Here is an 18,094-nt window from a genome sequence, read left to right on the forward strand (position 1 = left end):
TGCTTTGGGTAGTATAGTCATTTTCACAATATTGCTTCTTCCAATCCAAGAACATGGTATATCTCTCCATCTGTTTGCCTATCACTAGTTTTTTGTTTGTTTGTTTGTTTGTTTATTTTTGGCTGTGTTGGATCTTCGTTGCTGCGTGCAGGCTTTCTCTAGTTGCGGCGAGCAGGGGCTACTCTTCTTTGCAGTGTATGGGCTTCTCATTATGGTGGCTTCTCTTGTTGTGGAGCTCGGGCTCTAGGCGTGAAGGCTCCAGTAGTTGTGGCTGTGGCTCATGGACTCTAGAGCGCACACTCAGTAGCTGTGGTGCACAGGCTTAGTTGCTCTGCAACATGTGGGATCTTCCCAGACCAGGGATCAAACCCGTGTTCCCTGCATTGGCAGGCGGATTCTTAACCACTGTGCCACCAGGGAAGTCCCTATCACTAGTTTTTGAAGAAAGCATCCATTGCATTAGATGTGGCAAATATATTTTAAAGCTACAATACCAAACATGTTTCACAAAACAGTTTGTACAATAAATGTGATATTAGATGAACAATGAAAAAAACTCTGTTGGGTAGATTAGCTATTCTATTATGTCATGAAACAGTAGAACTTTCTGATAAGGCTATTTTTAAAAAGTAAATATATTCCAAAGATCAGTGTATGACTGAGGCCTGTTTTAGTTGCAATTATCAGAAACTGATTCTGACTTTAAAAATTATATATATGTATATATGTACATATACATCTGTATTATTGGAATGATACATGAAGTCACTCACAGGTCAAAGGAAATTTTGGAGAGTAAGGACAACAGGATCTAATGGGCAGACTGCTCAGCGGGCACTACTGTTATCAGTATGAATCAAGCCTCCAAGTTTTCTATCCTCTACCACTCAGGTCAAGATTCCCAGTCCTAGAACAGAGAGTATTGCTTCACACGCCCATCTCTTAGCTAGAGAAAGGCAGGGCCCCTTGAACAACAGCCTGTCTCAGGCAGCCTGTCTTACAAAGATGTCAAGGTTGTGCTATGGCAAGAGACAATGGACAGGGGAAAACAAATGTGCCCCACATGGAGTAAGTGTGCATTTCTGACAGGAAGGAAAAAAAAAAAAAAAACATGTACATTGACATAAAACATGAATCCAGTCGTCATCCCAGAAAGTGGAATATCTTCACATTCACATCTTTTGACTATCTTAAGAAACCAAGATTTTTCCATAGCTTTTTATCAACTCAAAAGGACTCCTCATCAGATCAGGAGGATTTTTTCTGTCAGTAAGAATGTGACAGAATCATTTTGTCTTATTCTTACATTTCATAAAAATTAAAATAAAATTAAAAGGAACAAAGGGTAGTATTGACCTTATGCTTGAAATAAGCCAAAATTATACTAAAATACTAATGCAACCTTAGACAATGTGAATTGGAAAATTAAGTCCAAATGACAGGAAGTACAGGCTCAGTGCCTTCTGTACTGTTGAGACAGAGCATTGTTTTGAATTCTGAGTTTTATAATTTAGAAAGGATGCAGCAAATTAAGAGTATGCTCAGAGGACATGACAGGATATCAAGGAAACCATCAGAATAACAATGACAGGAAATGGGAACAATTCATATATAGAGAAGAGGACTTGGGAATTAAATGACAATGGTCTTGAATGTACTATACTGTAATGTAAAGAAAAAATGAATGTGCACCCCAAAGATCTAGAATCTAGTTCTCACTCTTTTCCTATTTTGCTGTGTGATCTGGGACAAGTTGCTTACTGTCTCTGGGTCTTGATCATCACATCTATAAAAGGACTGGCTACATGTTGTAGCCAGTGGCAGGAATTTTAATCAGGTAGGCCCAGGTTCAAGTCCCATTTTCACTTCTTATTGGTTATAGGATTTTGGTCTGAGCCTCTATAAAATAAAAATAAATAAAGATGAAATCTCCCTCAGAGTTAACTTTAAAGATAAATAAAATAATGCAAATAAGATGCCAGGTACAGTGCCTGATATATACTAGATCATAAATTTAGAGTGTTCAATTACCAAAAAATGGTAATTGTAACTATTCAGTAGTATGAGTCTAGGAAATATTGATATTTGGAGTACCATTACAAGAAATAAACAGGTTTTCTGTCTTGCCATGGGACCAGTTGGTAGAAGCTATAAGTAGGTAGATTTTTCTTTAATTAAAGAAATAACTCTCTAATAACTAAAACTAACAAGAGAAAAAGCTGACTTGTGAAGTAGTAAGATTCCCAACACTGCAAATACTCAAAAAGGGCAAGATGAGTGTCAAGCGGGGAAACTACAAAACAGCTCCTATATTTTATATCAGTAAATAAGTATATAAATTCCCTTACTAACCCAAACATCTATGAATTTCAGCTGAGTGCAGTACCAAGCACACTCATAGTTTATAATATTAATGTACCACTGCCCTCTAGTGTGTAACCTAAGAAGATAAAATCATGGACACACACACACAAAAAAAAGAAAGAAAGAAAGAAAAGAAAAAATATTGCATAAGCACCACGCAAAATTATTTTTACTTGCAAAAAGTTATCTCACTGATCATTGAGTAAAACCTTCTCATTTTCAGATGCAGAAGCTGAGGAAGAGAAAGCAAAATGATTAGCCCAAAGTCAGCTGCAGTGCTTGGTCTAGAAGGCTGGCCTGATCGCTCTCAGGTCAGGGTTCCTCCCATTACATCACATGCCTGGTCCTGCAGGGCACAGCCAGGTAGGTCTTCCCTGTGTAGCATCACTTATTGGAGTCGAGAGTCCTTGGTTCTAGCCATGTAACAAGTAAAAGTTTCCCTTAGCACCATGAGCCCAGTGCATCCTCAATCACAAGTTCAACCCTTACAACTATTTTTCTGAAAAAACAATGGTTAATGAGGCCTTGTTGACAAGAACAGTCCGTTATCAGCAAGCTAATGACCACTCAGGCCGCAGCAGGGATGCCAGCCTACAATTAGGTCTGCAGTGATGTACACACAGAAAGGGACTCTAGTTATAATTAAACCTGATCCTTTGGTTCAATTGCTCATTAGGAAAGAAAATAAAACAAAACACAGACCCCACAACAAGAAGGCCTAAAACTAATACTTCGGTCAAGGGATGAAATTCCAGGCCACTGATCTATTAGTCCATGTCCAAGTATCTGTCTCTGAGTGAGCACTTAAGCTTATATTCTTATTCAAAATATTTTGTAATGGAGGAGGGGTTGTTTTACATCTTAGTGATTTTAAAAATCATGGCACATAGGATGGTGGGTGACCTTTTACCTTCTTCATTTTGCTTATCAGTACTTTCCAATTGTTTTCACTATAAACTGTATAACTTGTGTAACTAAACATATTTAAAACATACTAAATCTTGGCAAAATCTCTTTAAGTGACGAAAAAATACCTAGGTATTAAATACAAGAATACGTAAGAAAACAAATCTTTCATAATTAGAAGCAGGAGAAACAATCTACTGAATGGCAAAGTGATGTTGTAAAAAGCCAGCATGAATTCTGGGTTCTAGAGACAGACCAGAGTTTGCACGACAGCTTTCCTAGTTAATGCCTTTGATACTTTGGACAGATATCTAAAATCTTTAAGGACGGTGATTGTGATTAAATGAAAGGTCTTATATAAAGATCCTGGCACATGTAAAAAAAAAAAGTGATTATTAATTATAGACTTCTTCCTCTTCCCCATATTTCCCTGTGTTACCATTTCTTTCTCCCCATAATTCTAAGAATATGTCTAAATCTAGAAGGAAAGATGCTTTATTAAGAAAGAACTACCTACTTAAAGCCTTGGATTGCTGAGGAAAGTAGTAAGAAGAGGTGGAGAAAAGGAGGTAGGTGTTGACAGCAAAGGGGGAACAGCCTGCATTTGAGTTTTAGCTCTCTGGAGCGTTGAGAAGGTGGTGAAGAAAAGGCAAGAGAGATGGAAGCTAATAAGATTACAAGAGACTTGTTTTCTCCACTTCTTCCCATTTAGTCCCCTTCTTTCCTTATTGCCTCTTTTGGATTTTCCTAGGAAATAAATGATGAGGGATTTTCTTATGCCTGCCTGTTCATCTGCAACATCTCCTTGCTCCTTAATAAGCCTGCCCACTGCCCCTGTGCTTTTGAATCAATCTCACCAGCATCCTCTGGAATGATATGTCATAAATATTCTTTTCATTACGTATACCTTCTCACACATTCCTTCAATCTGTTCATTTCTATAAGTCTCTTATCCATCTGTCTAAAAGCATTCTTAGATTATCTCTATACTTAATATTCAATCCTGCAAGTTTTTAAATTGCCATGTTCTCCTTTCTGGATAATAGAAAGGGGAAGCACTGTGAAGAATATATTATTTTTTTAAAAACTGGTTCCTGTGCTCAAAGGGCTTATAATTTACTTGTGTTGACAAGACTGCTACTTCACTAGAAACAGTGGTGATCAATAAAAGGCAGTACATAATTAAGTCCTAAACTGTACTGTCAGACTCTGAGTTTCTATAGCTTCAGGAATGCAGGAGGAGTTCCCCAAGGTGGTATGGCCAGGGATGACTTGAAGGAAGTACACAACCAGAATACTGCACATGACAACGACTCAATAAATGTTTGTTATTTGATCCTTGAAAATCATTATCATAAGATCGTCAATTCTCCCATCCATTTGACAATTACCCTTACTCATTGAATTGAAGGTGCATATTATTTCACATTTTAACAACTCTGAAACAAGGAAGCATCTTTTCATCACTATCTCAGTAGGTATCATAAATTAATTGGTAGTGCTTTTCTTTCTTTGCGTATGTAAAATAATGGTATAGCTTACAACTGATGGCTTCTTAGATTCCATATAATACAGTATTTATTGAGCATCTAGTATATTTCATGCTATTATTCTCGATCTTGGGGATATGTGAACAACAAATGCAAAGTTTCTCTCTTGTGGAGCCTGCATTGTGGTGATGGAGATGTATAATAAACAACTGAACAAATATTTGATGCATCGAAGCTAGGTACTGTGACAGAGACTGAGAGGAGAAACTAGATTTAAACCTAGATCCCAATCTACTGTGTTAGAAAAGAAAAAGTATTCAGAAGCAAATTTTAAAAATCAGATTTCACATAAGGGGAAATTATAATTTGGGAGGAATTTACATATATTTTGAGTATTCATCTTCCCCACTAGACCATGGGCTTCTTGAAAACAGGAATTGTCCTTATCTATCTTTGAATCCTCTGTGCATACAGCATCATGTATACTGTGAAAGAAAGTGAGAAAGAGAAAGAGGGAGGGGGAGGAAAGGAGGGAGGGGGGAAGGAAAGAGAGGAAAGAAGGAAGGAAATAGAAAAGGAAGAAAATTAGCATAATATTGTGCAGTTGGCCTTGTTCTGGGTACTGCGATAGGCACTTCATTTATATTAGCTTCTTTTTATCAATAGCTGTTGAATAAGTGAACTTTTGAAAGGGGAGAACTTATAAATAAAAGTCAACAGAATTTCCATGCTAGACTAACTTCACTTTTTTTAATTTGTTTTGCTTTAAGAAAAGTTACCATGTTGCAGATATGGGGATGCTGTCATCTCAAGGTGTTTATTTCTGAAAAGCATTTAATTAGAGAAGTGGTTTATAATATAAATAGTTATGAATTGGATATAATGATCAAAGCAGCTGATTAATGGAAAGACATCAAACTTGGCAACTGTCTTCAAAGCTATGACATGTTCCTACAAAGCCTTGTCTTATTCAGCAGTTTTGTCGGTGATTTGGGCAAATAAGAAATTACATTCGGTAAACTGGTACAACCACTGTGGAAAACAGTATGGAGGTTCCTCAACATAATAAAAAGAGAGTTGTTATATGACCCAGCAAATCCCACTCCTGGGCACACACCCAGACAAAACTATAATTTGAAAAGATACATGCACCCGCTATGTTCATAGCAGCACTATTTACAATAGCCGAGACATGGAAACAACCTAAATGTCCATCAACAGATGAATGGATAAGGAAGACAGAGATATATACATACATACTATATATATATAGTGGATATTATATATATAATGGAATATTACTCAGCCATTTAAAAGAATGAAATAATGCCATTTGCAGCAACATGGATGGACCTAGAGATTATCATAGTAAGCAAAGTAAGTCAGAAAGAGAAAGACAAATGCCATATGATATCACTTACATGTGGAATCTAAAACATGACACAAATGAATATATCTATGAAACAAAAACAGACTTACAGATATAGAGAACAGACTTGTGGTTGTCAAGGGGGAGGAGGGGTGGAGGAGGGAAGGACTGGGAGTTTGTGATTAGCAGATGCAAACTCTTATATGTAGGATGGATAAAAAACAAGGTCCTACTGCATAGCACAGGGAACTATATTCAATATCCTGTGATAAACCATAATGCAAAAAGAATATAAAAAATAATATATATATAACTGAATCACTTTGTTGTACAGCAGAAATTAAATACAATGTTATAAATCAACTATACCTCAATAAAATTTTTTTGAAAGAGAAATTACATTCGTATCTAATTTGCAGATGATAAATCTTGGAAGGATAACTAATACATCAGATGATGCAGCTAAGATTCAAGAAGATCATGACAGAACAAAACAATGGGGTGAACCTAACTTAATAAAAATAACCATAAAATCCTGCTTTCAGATTAAAATTTTCATCTGCAAAAGTACAGTATGGAGATATATGGTGAAAGAACACTATACGTAAAAAGATTTGAGGATTTTAGTTTCTGACAAAATCTACATGAGATAAAAGTGCTGAAGCTAAATTTTTTAAGTATGCCATGTTTAATACACCTTATTCTACTTGCACTATTAGCTATCTGGAGTGAAAATTGTATTCAGTTTTGGCTGACGTAATTCAGTCAGAGCTTCTTCAGCAAGAATCAACTAAAAAAAAAAAGGGGGGTTTCCCTGGTGGCGCAGTGGTTGAGAGTCTGCCTGCCGATGCAGGGGACACGGGTTCGTGTCCCGGTCCAGGAAGATCCCACGTGCCGCAGAGCGGCTGGGCTGGTGAGCCATGGCCGCTGAGCCTGCGCGTCTGGAGCCTGTGCTCTGCAACAGGAGAGACCACAACAGTGAGAGGCCCGCGTACCGCAAAAAAAAAAAAAGAAAAGGAAAACAAAGCAGCATGGACAATACATGCACAGATGAACATGACTGTGTTCCAATAAAACTTTATTTACAAAAACAGGTCACAGGCTGGACTGGCTCTGTCCTGTAGTTTGCTAATCCCCAGACTAGAGAGCTGCTCCTCAAGACTCCTAGAACTCTAGAATTCTTTGGCTCTGAGGTTTGAACCCAGCGACCTATTTACCCACAACCATACACAATATCCACACGAACCCCAGATTTTTAGGAAGGCTACAAAGAAGAAAAAAGAACAGCAACGTTTATGGTGAATAATGAACAGAGATGAACCAATTTACAAGTTTTTGATCAAAGACATAATTTAAACTCCTCCCAACACAGTATGGCCTTCTAGATAGATTCAGAGAATCCTGCACTAAAAAGAACAGGCCTTTTAACAGCCACAGGTAAGAGGTGAGCAGGTGATTAGCGAAGTCTGTATCCTCAGCCTTGGCCTGTTCCACTGTGGTCAATTACACAGCTGGTTATAAGTGTGTGTTTGCATCTGTTCAAGCCTTCAAATGTGCTGATCTCATATTAATTAAACAACTTCTTAAAAGCAGGTTAAAAACAAATTAGACCCTGCCGTCGTGTGCCTGTCCCAGCCATCCCTCAGTGGCCCTTCATCTATAAGGGATCATCTACACAGGTAAGGAGCAGTGTTTCTTTGTAATTAGGGAGGGGTTCATTATCCTCCATCAATTAATGCTGCCACCACTTAGTGAAAATGGTTGTTGCTACACAGCACAGATTAGTGACTAATTAATAAGGGTTGATTAGCTAAGCTCCCTCACAAGGTAGAACAGATAACAGCCACCTTCCACATGGACCACTGATTGATTGATGGAAGCAGTCAATGACATCAACAGTCTAAAATGCCATCAACTGTCTAAAATGAAAGACAGGCATGATGAGGACTCTCATCTTTCTAAACGCCTTAAGAGACAGCAGTTCATAGCTAACCAGTACCTCTTCCAAATGTAACATTTTCAAATGACTTAAGGTGCCAAGGATCTCTGGCTTGCAATCAGTTAAAAAGGGAGGCATCTAGAACCGTGATACATAAATATGGGAGGTAAAAATATCGATTATGAATATATAGGATACACAGTATACTACAGAACAAGAATACTTACCTATTTCAATATCCTTACTGATATTTTTCAATGTTATTTTTATTAGGAGTATGGAAGAGTGGGTAAAAACATTGGACTGAGATTTGGGGGGTTTGATCAGTTACAGACCAAGCAAAATGTTCATGTTCTATTACAGCAGTTATTGTGGCATGTCATAATTATCTTTTATATATACATCACTCAGGCACACAAACAAGGCTTTGCTACTGAGAGTCAATAAACTGATAACTTGCACAATCTTTCATTTTTGAAACTCTATGATGCTGAAAAGCAGATGGTTTGCAGCAGGTCTGTCATCCATTCTCTCCCTTTATCAGGGGCACTCCCAGAAAATAAAAAGAGAAATATATATTCTCTGACAACCACTATATATCAGCATTGTGCTGGGCAGAGCTTACATAGTAAAGGTAGCATTAAAAAAAAAAAAATCCAGACTTTCATGTGTATCGTTGCAAAGAGCAACTGAACTTCGAGTACTCTAAATACTGAGATTTAAAATTCTCTATTCCGTCAGTCACTCAGGGTTCAATGTGGATTTTTTTCTCTATTAGTTGTCATTATTACCTTTTAATTCTTCTTTTCTTTCTTCATCTTTAATACCTTAGTCACATGTACTTTATTATTCTTTGCTTATATATTTGGGGTTTTTTGATTTATAATATCCAGTGTTAACAAGGGTGTGAGGTTACAGGTATACTAATATGTTGCTGTAGGAGATGTGTAGAGAACAGTTTGAAAATTGTTGAGCCAGCATTTCTACTCTTAGGAATTTAGCCTTCAAAAGCACTCCCATACTATGCAAAGTTTATGAGTAAAAAGGTGTCAACAGCACAAATTTCCTTCAATACAAACATGGCTACAAACCATGGTTTATTCACACAACGGAAAACTATACAACCATTGAATACAATGATATATAATTAGATGTGCTCATATAAAAAGATTCCCAAGAGATAGGGCTAAGTGAAAAAGCAAATTGCAAAAGAGTGTTATTCCACTGTAATACAAATAAGGACAGCAATCATAGCAACAACAACATAAAATATTATTATAGGGCTTCCCTGGTGGCGCAGTGGTTGAGAGTCCGCCTGCCGATGCAGGGGACGCGGGTTCGTGCCCCAGTCCGGGAGGATCCCACATGCCGCAGAGCGGCTGGGCCCGTGAGCCATGGCCGCTGAGCCTGCGCGTCCGGAGCCTGTGCTCCGCAACGGGAGAGGCCACAACAGTGAGAGGCCCGCGTACCACAAAAAAAAAAAAAAAAAGTAGCAGAACTTATGTCATTTTGCAATTCAGAAGTAATCCTGCAGCCCTTGTGAAGCACAGGCAATCTACCAAAATAGTAACAACTGGACTTTGGCTGCAGCTTTTGTGAAAGTATAATAATAATACGGAGGAGGAGGAGAAAAAGAGAAGAGCGGGGAAAGGGACAAGGAAGGAAAGGAGGAGGGCGTGGAGGAGGGGGGACGAGTAAAAGGAGGAGGAAGAGCAGAGGAGAGCAGAGGGGGAGGGAGGGAAGGAGGAGGCCCTAAAAGTCAAGGACCCCTTCAGGCAAAAACAGCGCTGCTAGACATGCTTTCTCCCTGCATACAGAGACCAAACAAATGCTTTAAGGTTGCAAAATATCATTTTTTTAAAAAACAGAAAAATTGATGGTACCCACCAACTTGATATAACTCTTCTCCAGTGCTGGGAAATACTAGCTGGAATACTTCGGTAACCCAGAGTATTACAGCAAAATTCCTTCGGTCCATTGCTGAGGGCAAGCCAAGTTAAGGACATCTGTCAACACACCTGCAATCAAGAAATTCTTTCTTTTCCTTCTAGGAAAAGAGATAAAGAGAAGCCAAGAAGTCAAGGGCAGGGCTTCCCTCGTGGCGCAGTGGTTAAGAATCCGCCTGCCAATGCAGGGGACACGGGTTCAAGCCCTGGTCCGGGAAGATCCCACATGCCACGGAGCAACTAAGCCCGTACACCACAACTACTGAGCCTGTGCTCTAGAGCCCGTGAGCCACAACTACTGAGCCCATGTGCCACAGCTACTGAAGCCCGCGCACCTAGAGCCTGTGCTCCACAACGAGAAGCTACCGCAATGAGAAGCCCACACACCACAACACAGAGTAGCCCCCACTCGCCGCAGCTAAAGAAAGCCCACACACAGCAACTAAGACCCAACAGAGCCATAAATAAATAAAAATTAAAAAAAAAAAAGTCAAGGGCAGAGAGCAGAAGAAAAGCTAGCTGGCAGTTTGTAGGACAGATCCCAGAAGGTCTTCCTACCCATTTTCAAATGTAAGTGCCCTTGTTAACAGAGTAAAACATTAGCATAAAAGTCCACTAAAGAAAGCGTTCAGTAGAGCCCTACAGAAGCTGGGACAAAGAAGTGGTGCCCATCACTAAGCTTTTAGGTCCTATGAAGGCAACTGATTTGACTGAGAAGTTTCAGTACATGCTGTATTCTCAGGGGAATTTTATTAAGATTTTTTTAATGGTCAAAGCAAATGCTTTGTAACATCTAACGTTTTGCAGGCTGAAATTACAGAAATATGACCTTTGGCAACAGTTCCCAAATTTTTAAAGTGTGAGAACTTCCTAAACATCAAAATACAGTTTTGCAGATCTCCCATGAGTAAGAGTTTTGCTCTGAATGTCCATTTATTTAAAAATATTTGACACACTTTAAGAGAATGATGCGAAATGCATAGATGGTACTCAATAAATATTACTGAATGAATGAAAACTAGCAGCACACAGATACAATATTTCACCTACAGACAGTGCTTGTGGGGATTGGCTCCTGATCTCCAGATTAGACTATTTTCCTTGGAGTGAAAAGTGATGGTCTCCTTTGCCCATCTGTCTCTGTGTTAGAGCAAAACTTAAGCTATTAATCAAAAAGAGTCTTGACCTCGCCTGGGCTCCACCCAATTACAAATGGAAACTGTGGAGCTTTCCACACGGCATGTATCCTAGTAGGCTCCTCAACTTACACAAACTGTCAAACTTCCTCCCTGCTTAGCTGTTAAGCACATTTTCTGCACTCAGCCAGCAACATGACTTACCTGTTCTTCAGCAATTACTGAAAGGATAACGCTGAAGTCACTGCCACTTAATTTTATCAAAACCTAGTTAAGAGATTTAATTTATAAAAGAATGTCAGGCAGTCTATTTTCCTCTAGATGTAAGATTTATGCTCAGATCATTGATCTCACTTATATGTAAAATCTGAAAGAGTCAAACTCTTAAAAGCATAGCGTAGAATGGTAGTTGCCAGGAGTTGGGGCAGGGCAGGGAAGGGGATGGGGAGATGTTGGTCAAAGGGCACAGAGTTTCAGTTATGCAAGATGAGTAAGTTCTGGAGAGCTAACATACAGCATGGTGACTAAAGTTAACAATACCATATTGTATACTTGAAATTTGCTAAGGCAGTAGATTTTAAGTATTCTTAACACACATACCCACTTAAAAAAAAAAAGAAAGAAAGAAAAAGAGAAAAAGATGATGAAGAAAATGGTAACTATGTAAGGTGATGGATGTGTTGTTAATTAGCTTGATTGTGGTGATCATTTCACAATGTACACATATAACAAAACATCAAGTTGTTCACCTTAAATATATACAATTCCTATTTGTCAATTATACCTCAATAAAGCTGTTTTATAAAAAAATTTATGTTCACATCAAACTATTCCGTCAAAATGCAATTTACCTAGTCTGGACACAGTTACTTGGTTCGCCTCCCTCATAGAACTGCTTTCACCAAACTCATTTTACATTTACCCCATTGGCTCACATTATGGAAAGTAAAAAGTTACATGTTAACTTGGAGAACATTGTTCACTGAAGAACACAGGGTTCTCTCCAAAATGGCCAAGGGAGCAGTTTATCTCAGTACCAGGAAAAGTTTTACTTCTCCTAAGCAATTGCTAATTGCTAATTACCAATAAATTTCTGGGTGATGGTATTTTCCTACTGTGTCAAGAAATCGCAGAGCCAATTTTTGTGAATTGAGTTATCTCCAAGAATCTCAAAGAACTAAGAGTATATATTTTCTGTACTCACCTGTCCCTAGTTTTTACTGTATTTTTTCTAATCTTCCTAATTAGCTTGAATTTCCCAATGGTGTTAGGTGCTAGAAGTGACAGAACTGGTGACTAGATCCACAGCTGAGAACAAGTCTCTAAGCAGAGCACATTCTAAGTTCAGAAGCTCACTAGGTCTTGCAGCCAGCCACTTCCATGAAGAGCTTCCTGAAAGGGACCAGCTTAGCGGAAGAAGCACTGACACCCCCACCTCAACATTCAAAACTGCTCCTACAGTTTGCTCCTGCGCCACCATCCTGCTCCAGCTTCCAGGGGCTTCCTCCCTGCACAGCCTGTGAGCAACAGCCCTTCCCTCGCACCTGACTGGGCCTCTGGGGCGAGGAGGTGCTGCACGAAAGGAAATCCGACGCACAGAGGAGTTAACCACCTGGTCCAAGATCACAGAACTAAGCTGTGAGACTTGAGTTGGTGTCCTTCATGCATCACATCTTCCCCATCACTTAAGAAGCCATTGACATACGTGCGTATTTAGCTGTCTCCTACCTGCCATGTGGCTGACAGGGTCTCGATGCTCCGGCCTGGTGTCAGGCCTGAGCTTCTGAGGTGGGAGAGCCGAGCTCAGGACACCGGACCACCAGAGACCTCCCAGCCCCACATAATATCAATGGGAAAGAGCTCTCCCAGAGATCTCCATCTCAACACAAAGATCCAGCTCCACCCTACGGCCAGCAAACTCCAGTGCTGGACACCCCATGCCAATCAACTAGCAAGACAGGAACACAACCCCACCCACTAGCAGAGAGGCTGTCTAAAATCATACTAAGTTCACAGGCACCCCAAAACACACCACCAAATGTGGTCCTGCCCACCAGAAAGACAAGATCCAACCCTACCCACCAGAACACAGGCAACAGTCCCCCCCACCAGGAAGCCTACACAAGCCATTGAACCAACCTAACCCACTGGGGGGAGACACCAAAACAACGGGAACTATGAACCTGAAGCCTGCAAAAAGGAGACCCCCAAACACAGTAAGTTAAGCAAAATGAGAAGACAGAGAAATATGCAGCAGATGAAGGAGCAAGGTACAAACCCACCAGACTAAACAAATGAAGAGGAAATAGGCAGTCTACCTGAAAAAGAATTCAGAGTAATGACAGTAAAGATGATCAAAAATCTTGGAAATAAAATGGAGAAAATACAAGACATGTTTAACAAGGACCTAGAAGAACTAAAGAGCAAACAAACAATGATGAACAACAAAATAAATGAAATTAAACATTCTCTAGGAGGAACCAGTAGCAGAATAACTGAGGCAGAAGAACGGATAAGTGACCTGGAAGATAAAATAGTGAAATAACTACCACAGACCAGAATAAAGAAAAAAGAATGAAAAGAATTGAGGACAGTCTCAGAGACCTCTGGGGCAACATCAAACGCACCAACATTCAAATTATAGGGGTCCCAGAAGAAGAGAGAAAAAGGAAGGGTCTGAGAAAATATTTGAAGAGATTATAGTCGAAAACTTCCCTAACATGGGAAAGCAAATAATCAAGTCCAGGAAGTGCATAGAGTCCCATACAGGATAAATCCAAGGAAAAACACGCCAAGATACATACTAATCAAACTATTAAAAATTAAATACAAAGAAAAAATATTAAAAGCAGTAAGGGAAAAGCAACAAATAACATACAAGGGAATCCCCATAAGGTTAACAGCTGATCTTTCAGCAGAAACTCTGCAAGCCTGAAGGGAATGGCAGGACATATTTAAAGTGATGAAAGGGAAAAAACTACAACCAAGATTACTCTACCCAGCAAGGATCTCATTCAGATTTGATGGAGAAATTAAAACCTTTACAGACAAGCAAAAGCTGAGAGAATTCAGCACCACCAAACCAGCTTTACAACAAATGCTAAAGGAACTTCCCTAGGCAGGAAACACAACAGAAAGAAAAGACCTACAAAAACAAAAACAAAACAATTAAGAAAATGGTAATAGGAACATACATATTGATAATTACCTTAAATGTAAATGGATTAAATGCTCCAACCAAAAGACATAGACTGGCTGAATGGATACAAAAACAAGACCTGTATATATGCTGTCTACAAGAGACCCACTTCAGACCTACGGACACATACAGACTGAAAGTGAGGGGATGGAAAAAGATGTTCCATGCAAATGGAAATCAAAAGAAAGCTGGAGTAGCAATTCTCATATCAGACAAAATAGACTTTAAAATAAAGACTATTACAAGACACAAAGAAGGACACTACATAACAATCAAGGGATCAATCCAAGAAGAAAATATAACAATTGTAAATAGTTATGCACCCAACATAGGAGCACCTCAATACACAGGCAATTCTAACAGCCATAAAAGGGGAAATTGATAGTAACACAATAGTAGGGGACTTAAACACCCCACTTTCACCAATGGACAGATCATCCAAAATGAAAATAAATAAGGAAACACAAGCTTTAAATGACATGTTAAACAAGATGGACTTAATTGATATTTATAGGATATTCCAACAAAAACAACAAAATACACTTTCTTCTCAAGTGCTCATGGAACATTCTCCAGGATAGATCATATCTTGAGTCACAAATCAAGCCTTGGTAAATTTAAGAAAATTGAATCGTATCAAGTATCCTTTCCGACAACAACACTATGAGACTAGATATCAATTACAGGAAAAAAAAAACTTTAAAAAATACAAACACATGGAGGTTAAACAGTACGCGACTAAATACCCAAGAGATTACTGTAGAAATCAAAGAGGAAATCAAAAAATACCTAGAAACAAATGACAATGAAAACACGACGACTCAAAACCTATGGAATGCAACCAAAGCAGTTCTAAGAGGGAAGTTTATAGGAATACAATCCTACCTCAAAAAACAAGAAAAAGCTGAAATAAACCTAACCTTACACCTAAAGCAATTGGAGAAAGAAGAACAAAAACACCCCAATGTTAGTAGAAGGAAAGAAATCATAAAGATCAGATCAGAAATAAATGAAAAACAAATGAAGGAAACAATAGCAAAGATCAATAAAACTAAAAGCTGATTCTTTAAGAAGATAAACAAAATTGATAAACCATTAGCCAGACTCATCAAGAAAAACAGGGAGAAGACTCAAAACAACAGAATTAGAAATGAAAAAGAAGTAACAGCTGACACTGCCGAAGTACAAAGGATCATGAGAGATTACTACAATCAACTGTATGTCAATAAGATGGACAACGTGGAAGAAATGGACAAATTTTTAGAAAAGCACAACCTTCTGAGACGGAACCAGGAAGAAATAGAAAATATGAACAGACCAATCACAAGCACTGAAATTAAAACTGTGATTAAAAATCTTCCAACAAACAGAAGCCCAGGACCAGATGGCTTCACAGGTGAATTCTATCAAACATTTAGAGAAGAACTAACACCCATCCTTCTCAAACTCTTCCAAAACATAGCAGAGGGAGGAACACTCCCAAACTCATTCTACGAGGCCACCTTCACCCTGATACCAAAACCAGACAAAGATGTCACAAAAAAAGAACTACAGGCCAACATCACTGATGAACATATATGCAAAAATTCTCAACAAAATACTAACAAACAGAATCCAGCAGCACATTAAAAGGATCATACACCATGATCAAGTGGAGTTTATCCCAGGAATGCAAGGATTCTTCAATATACACAAATCAATCAATGTGATACATCATATTAACAAACTGAAGGATAAAAACCATATGATAATCTCAATAGATGTAGAAAAAGCTTTTGACAAAGTTCAACACCCATTTATGATAAAAACTCTCCAGAAGGTAGGCACAAGGGGAACCAACCTCAACATAATAAAGGCCATATATGACAAACCCACAGCCAACATCATTCTCAGTGGTGAAAAACTGAAAACATTTCCTCTAATATCAGAAACAAGACAAGGTTGCCCACTCTCACCACTGTTATTCAACATAGTTTTGGAAGTTTTACCCACAGCAATCAGAGACAGAAAAGAAATAAAAGGAATCCGAATCGGAAAAGAAGAAGTAAAACTGTCACTGTTTGCAGATGACATGATACTCTACATAGAGAATCCTAAAGATGCTACCAGAAAACTACTAGAGCTAATCAATGAATTTGGTAAAGTAGCAGGATACAAAATTAATGCACAGAAATCTCTGGCATTCCTATATACTAATAATGAAAAATCTGAAAGAGAAATTAAGGAAACACTCCCAGGTACCATTGCAACAAAAAGAATAAAATATCTAGGAATAAACCTACCTAAGGAGACAAAAGACCTGTATGCAGAAAACTATAAGACACTGATGAAAGAAATTAAAGACGATACAAATAGATGGAGAGAAATACCATTTTCTTGGATTGGAAGAATCAACATTGTGAAAATGACTATACTACCCAAAGCAATCTACAGATTCAATGCAATCCCTATCAAACTACCAATGGCATTTTTCACAAAACTAGAACAAAAAATTTCACAATTTGTATGGAACACAAAACACCCCAAATAACCAAAGCAATCTTGAGAAAGAAAAATGGAGCTGGAGGAATCAGGCTTCCTGAATTCAGACTATACTACAAAGCTAAAGTAATCAAGACACAAATACAGAAATATAGATCAATGGAACAGGATAGAAAGCCCAGATATAAACCCACGCACATATGGTCACCTTATCTTTGATAAAGGAGGCAAGAATATAAAATGTAGAAAAGACAGCCTCTTCAATAAGTTGTGCTGGGAAAACTGGACAGCTACATGTAAAAGAATGAAATTAGAACATGCCCTAACACTATATACAAAAATAAACTCAAATGGATTAAAGACCTAAATGTTAGACCAGACACTATAAAGCTCTTAGAGGAAAACATAGGCAGAACACTCTCTGACATGAATCACAGCAAGATCCTTTTTGACCCACCTCCTTGAGAAATGGAAATAAAAACAAAAATAAACAAATGCGACCTAATGAAACTTAAAAGCTTTTGCACAGCAAAGGAAACCATAAACAAGATGAAAAGACAATCCTCAGAATGGGAGAAAATATTTGCAGACGAAGCAACTGACGAAGGATTAATCACCAAAATATACAAGCAGCTCATGCAGCTCAATATCAAAAAAACAAACAACCCAATCCAAAAATGGGCAGAAGACTTAAGTAGACATTTCTCCAACGAAGATATACAGATTGCCAACAAACATATGAAAGCATGCTCAACATCACTAACCATTAGAGAAATGCAAATCAAAACTACAGTGAGGTATGACCTCACACCAGTCAGAATGGCCATGATCAAAAAATCTACAAAGAATAAATGCTGGAGAGGGTGTGGAGAAAAGGGAACCCTCTTGCACTTTTGGTGGGAATGTAAATTGATACAGCCACTATGGAGAACAGTATGAAGGCTCCTTAAAAAACTAAAAATAGAACTACCATATTACCCAGCAATCCCACTACTGGGCATATACCCTGAGAAAACTATAATTCAAAAAGAGTCATGTAGGGCTTCCCTGTGGCGCAGTGGTTGAGAGTCCACCTGCCGATGCAGGAGATGCGGGTTTGTGCCCCGGTCCAGGAAGATCCCACATGCCGCGGAGCGGCTGGGCCCGTGGGCCATGGCCGCTGAGCCTGTGTGTCCGGAGCCTGTGCTCCACAACGGGAGAGGCCACAACAGTGAGAGGCCAAAGTACCGCAAAAAAAAAAAAAAAAAAACAGGCATGGGACTTC

The 18,094-nt window shown here is 38.7% G+C and overlaps 1 protein-coding gene across 2 annotated transcripts in view; it reads right to left on the minus strand.

The window, feature by feature from the left end:
- RNF144B (ring finger protein 144B) overlaps positions 1–18,094 on the minus strand; it is a 154,207-nt gene that overhangs the window by 15,259 nt on the left and 120,854 nt on the right. The window contains exon 13 of one of the 2 annotated variants that reach the window (XR_014326513.1): positions 10,026–10,086. The exons of the other annotated variant lie outside the window; for it this stretch is intronic. The gene's annotated coding sequence lies outside the window, so the exon portion shown is untranslated. Of the gene's footprint in view, positions 1–10,025; positions 10,087–18,094 lie in introns of those variants that run through there. 2 annotated transcript variants of the gene reach the window in all.

The sequence above is a fragment of the Leucopleurus acutus genome (genome assembly GCF_964270905.1).
Source record: "Leucopleurus acutus genome assembly, chromosome: 10".
In the NCBI taxonomy this organism is placed as follows: Eukaryota; Metazoa; Chordata; class Mammalia; order Artiodactyla; family Delphinidae; genus Leucopleurus; species Leucopleurus acutus.